We start from the raw sequence: 6185 nt of genomic DNA on the forward strand, positions 1-6185 counted from the left end.
GTATGTGAAACAGAGCTTCAAAATCCTAGCCTCAAAGGAGAAACTTGGTTTCACCCTCTCTGAGACAGATCTGTTTGTTACATCATGGTGGTCTATAGTATGTTCAATACTCTTCTCCAGCACCAAAACCCAATGACACCAATTCTTCTTCAGTCATTCTTAGTCATTTGTTCAGCTCTCTGATGCATAACAAGTAATTGTGAAGACCATGGCCTGCATCAGGTACACCTTGGTTCTTAGACTGACGTAATTACTTATTAGCACTTTGGAGAGGTTGCTAACAACAAACTTCTCCAGTGCTTTCCTTCTATATGATACTTACAAATGTTGTCATTGTTGCTGTATATCTTCAAGTTGGAACTGAACCATATTTGACTCTCTAGTAAGTTTTCAGACAAAATCAATCACAAAGGAGAAGACTGCACACTTTTTTCCTGTAGAGCAGCTGGTAGATTCAAACCATGTACCTTTGTATTGACAGCACAGTTTTTTACCATTAAGCCACCAGGACTCCTTACTTAATGGGTACGAATTACTAATTTTTAAACAATAGAAACAAATACTCAAAAACAAGGTTTTCTTTTTTGTGGACTTAATGTGTCATTTCTGTTGAGTAATTTAAATTCTCTGAGCACTTTATCATACTTTTTTATAAAAAAAATACTTCAATGGATGAAATGAATGTGGAATTAAAAAGTTTTATTAATCTTATACAAAATTTACTATTAAGTTCAATATAATTTAATTATGTTTTGTGTCAGCTGAAGGAAAATTCTATAATTCTTCAAGTTATTATGGCTCCAATGATTAATCTTTCCATTAATACAATTTTGCATTAAAGATTTATTTATGTGAGTGTTGTATTCAATTCATATCAACCTGATAGAAACCAAAGTCTTAGCACAATTCTTTTTAGAAAGTGTTTTTAAAATACAAACTCATTCTGTTACTGTATGTAGTCTTTCTGATGTTGCACTGCTAACCCAAAGGTTGGATTCAAATCTACCAGTGGTGGTTCCTGGGGAGAAAAATGGGCAATATCTTCCTGTACTATTTACAGCCTCTGAAACTCAACGAAGAGTCAGCTATTTTAAAATATGATACAAATATTATGAAAAATGCGTACTTGCAGACATTCAATTTGACGAGGGTAGAATAAAGTCATTTCTAGATCTGTCTCAAAGTACAATATTGTGAGTGACAGAATAATATCCATACGCATACAAGGAAGTCCACTGAATACTACTATCATTCAGATATATGCACCAACAACCATAGCCAACACAGGTTGTTAATGAGTCTTCCTCTGATCCTGATGCCATTCTTCCTCTTCAGGTCCAGCTTCTCAAATGATTTGTTAAGCATAGAGATTGAATAGGTATGGAGAAAGGATACAACCCTGATGCACACCTTTCCTGATTTCAAACTATGTTTATGTCCTTGCTTTGTACAGACAACAGATTTTTGTTCTAAGTATAGGTTCACATGAGCACAATTAAGTATTCTGGGGATTCCAGTCTTCTCAACGTTAGGCATCATTTATTATGATCCACATGATCTAATGCCTTTGAAAAATAAATCACAAATACACAACCTTTTAATATTCTCTACTTTCAGCCGGGAGTCATCTGAAATCAGCAATGAAACCTCTAATGCCACAGCCTCATCTAAACCCAGCTTGAACTTCTGGAAGTTTCCTGTCAATGTGTTTGTTCTAGACATTTTGGATGATCTTCAACAATATTTTGCTTTCATGTGATATTAATTATAATGTTTGATAATTTCCACTTTCAGTTGGATCACCTATCTTGGGAATGATAACAAATAAGGATCTCTTCCAGTCAATTAACTAAGCAGCTATCCTCTGGCATCAGCTGGTAAGCGTGTCCAGAGCTGCAACTGTTAGCAGAAACATGTCAATTAGTATTCTATAGATTTCTGGGGATGTTATTTTTTTGTCAATTCCTTCAGTACGCTTGAACTTTTTTCTTCATTACCATCAACTCTTGTCCATCTGATTCTTGTAATTAGGTGCCATCAAGTCGAGTATAACTCCTAGTGACCCTATGAACAAGAGATCTGAACCTAGTCCTGTCCTGTATATCCTCACACTTCCTGATACACAAGACCCTATTGTAGCAGTCACCGTGTCGAGTTTTCAGTGTCACCTTACTATTTTTGGTATAGGAAATCTGTATTCCTTCCATGTTCTTTTGATACTTCTTAGAACTATCTAGATTTTGCCCATAGGATCTCTCAACATTGCAACATAAGACTTGAATTTGTTTTTCAATGCTATCAACTTGAGAAATGCCATGTGAGTTCTTCCCTTTTAATCTTGAATCCCTAGATCTTTTCTGTTACCGCTCTCAATATGAATTATGTCTCAACTTTCAAAAACCAAAATTTCTCACTACTGGGCAAATAGGCAACATCATGATAGATGGAGAAAAGATTGAAATTATCAATGACTTCATCTTAATTGAATTCACAATCAACACCTTTGGTACTTGCAATCAAGAAATAAAAAATATGTATTTTACTGGGAAAGTGTGTTGTCAAGGACCTTTAAAATGTACAGAGGAATAATGACGTAAGTTTGAAGACTATGGTGAGCCTGATTCAGGCCATGAATTTTCAGTTTTTGCATTCCATTTGATAGCAGGGCAATGAATAAGGATGGCAGAAGATTGATGCCTGTGAGTTGTGATGTTGAAGAAGAATAGTGAATAACCTATGGACTGCCAAAAGAAAAAACAAATGTCTTGGGGAAAGTACAACCAGAGTGATCCTTCTAGGCAAAGATGAAAAGGCTTCATCTCCCATACTTTGAGCATGTGGAGGGGTCATGCCTTGGAAAGAAATGTCAGGCTTGGAAAGGTGGTAAGAAAATGAAAACTCTCAATCATGTGAATTGACACAGTGACTGCAGACGTGGGTTCAATTTTATGAGAGATGATGAAGGTATCACAGGTTAAGACAGTGCTCAGATCCATTTTTTTATTAGATCGCTATGAGTAATACTTGACAGTATCTAACAACTATATACGGTTGCCTTTGAGCTGTGGCATTAGCAAAGAATATTATATATTCCCCAACTTTTGAAAAGAATAAACAAATCTCTCTTTAAGAAAGTGCAAGTAAGGGTCATTTAGGTAAAAGGGCCATGAAAGATGTTGTCTGGGTGCATTATTCTTTGCAAAAACATATCATATTTGGAAAAGCAGAGATAATGTGAAAGGAGGAAGCCATTTATTGAGATAGATTGACACAATGACTCTAACAAGAGGCTTAAGTATGAGGGAATTTGCCAAGATGGTTCCTATGAGTCTTAGTCAACTCAGTGACATCTAACAATTTATTAGAAGGAAGAAGCTTAATGAACACTACAATCAGATAGGAGAGCTATTTCTAGACTCCATTTACATCTCATTCAAATGGTGTTGCTAAACTATTTTTAAAAATCCATAACCTATGTCTGTTCTCTCATTTCATAAAGTCAGAAGGAAAATAATAGCACTATTATTTACAAAATAATATCATTATTCTTTTACATGAAAATCTGTATATGGTTACTTTTTCCACCAGCTTGCTTTCTTCTATATGATTTCAACATAAAATATTGTACTTTTAAATGTCTAAGACTTTCAACAACTCCATGCCCTTTAGCAGGAAAAAGTGGTACATTTAGCTTAATGCTATTGATTCACTTAAACCAAGTGAGCCGTGAATCTTGACTGACTTTATGGGATGGCATGGATCCCTGTATTATTTTTCTACCTTCTGCCAACGATGTAATTCCACCCCCCACACCCCCACACCCCAGCTCCTAGGCAGCAGGTTCTACAAACACTTCTCTTCCCCTTTCAGCTGCTCCTCATTTGAGACTCTGGGTCTCCGGAGCTTACGTATGTTGCCGCACCTCTTTCCTAGCAATAGAAAATAGAACTGAAGTCCCTCAAAAGGCTCTGAGAACAGAGTTGTAAAACAAAGCAGAATGCAGCTGTCTAGAAACAAAGGACTAACTGCTGCTTTGGAAGGTCCAATTGATGATCCCCTGCTGCCGTGTTAATATTAATAAGCCCACTCGCCTAAATAATGTTAATTTTAAAATGACAGCCCACATTTCATGTATTATTTGTCCCTCTGCTTATTATAACCACAAATGCATATCTTTCTATGTTTCATTTATCCTTACTTTTAAGTGAAACTGGAGAAAGAACTATGGAGATATTTTTGGTCCTGTTATTGATAAGACGACACTTTTGACTCATGGGAATCTGAGGATAGAGGAGATTTGTTGCCTGGGTTTCCCAAGGGTTTGACTTTTTTGAAACAGACTGTTAGGTCTATCTTCTGAAGCTCCTCTGTGTCTGTCAGAACCACCTACCTTTTGTCTATCTCCAGCTATGTGTCCTAACCATAAAGAAATGCAATTGTTGGGTAGCTCTGGTGGCCCAGTGGCAAGAAACTGCACTGTAATCCCAGAGGTAGGCAGTTCAAATCCACCAGATGCTCTGCTGGAGAAGGGACAATCTCCTCCTGTACCAGTCAAGTCTAATTACAGCAATTACTCTAGATATGATGGCCCCCTGGTTTTGACACCCTAAGTGATTCTTTTAAATTGTTGGTTTCCATATGGCCTATTCTTTTCCAATTTTTCAGAAATTCATGAATTCAGGACTCAGGTCCTAGTCACAATTTAGTGGATGGGTTGCACCTTTTTTGAGGTGTTACACACTTAGGTCAACTTTCACTCTCCAAATTCATACTGCAACAGGCAAGAGAGCAATTAAAAACAATTTAAAAAATAAGTATCCTTATAGTCTAGGGGAACAGTTTTGAAGAAAGCTTTCTTAAGTTTAAATCCTTTGACTTTTAGTGGAGTTTGCCTCCACATGCCATCTAGCTGAGCTCTCCTTTCTAGTAACATAATTATGACCTTCTGATCTTGTATCAAGGTTACCTTTTCAAGGAAAGAAAAAGAAAATGTTTAGTGGTTTTAAACTTTGACTGGATTACTGCTTTTCTTTTTCTAAATCATAGACATCCATACCCTTCTCTTATCCCTCTTCACATAATGTGCTGAACGAAAGTATTCTTCCTTGGGGCGGTTCATATTAGGAAAGGCAGTGTTCCCCTAATATAACCATCATGACACCCTTGAGAACACACTCTAAATGTGAGCGGCCTAGGCAACTCCAGGGTGCATCCTTCAACTCTGCTAAGAGATTTCAGGTTCAATGGCAGTGACTCTTATATGAACATCTAGAGAAGAGTCATGTAGAAAGAACATGCTCAGTGATAACTACTAGTTTCACTTGGAGTCAGACATCTAAAAACAGTGTGTTGCTGAATCATGCAGACTTTCAGTCATTTTGATAATCTGCGCATGCTCGGCCCAAGACCACACTGGCAGCCATCTGAAAATGCACATATGATCAATTACCCAGTTACTTCCATGTGGACTCATCTCAGGAAACCCTCTCCTTGATGTCTTTTCCCCGCCTCCAGAGCTATCTGAAAGACCTCATCCACCGTCATTCGATGAGCCATGAGCTAACAATATCTTGTTCCTCCATGTCTTCCTTTACAAACGTATACTTTAATAAACTTTTATTGCTTGCATTCAAAACCATGAACTCCTGGTTTGCTATTCCTACTTAATTGGAGGAAGAACTCAAATTTAAGAAGCACTTATGCAGTACAAACTTTTGAGAAGCAAGAGGGAGAAATTTTCTTGACAACCAAATAGTGAGTAGTGTGACTACAATATGACAAAAGATCAGTTCACTGAAAGATAAAGTCATAAATCATTATCATTTTTTCTCAAATACATCCATTTCTTTAGGGGATGGGAAGCCCAAGCCAAAAACCAAACCAAAACCAAAACAACAACACCCAATTAGCTGAGAATTTTTTTTTTTTCATTTCAGCTTGGTTCGACTTAAATTTCACAAGTACTTTAGTATTAGATTCTATTTCTCCTATGTAAATGTCTTCTATGTCAACGGCAGAATTTCTCTTAGAAGAGTTATTGTTTTGTCTATGTTTATGTTTTTGTCTATATTTGGATGTCTCTATCCTCCTCAGCTCTATACCTCTGTCAGGGGTTACAGGGGGAAGAGGAAACAGTCACTCTGATTAAGTATCTTCAACCTTTGTCCAACCATTGTCTTTTTTAG

This window comes from Elephantulus edwardii, unplaced genomic scaffold (genome assembly GCF_000299155.1).
Source record: "Elephantulus edwardii isolate Elephantulus edwardi_28Jun2011 unplaced genomic scaffold, EleEdw1.0 scaffold00022, whole genome shotgun sequence".
Taxonomy (NCBI): Eukaryota; Metazoa; Chordata; class Mammalia; order Macroscelidea; family Macroscelididae; genus Elephantulus; species Elephantulus edwardii.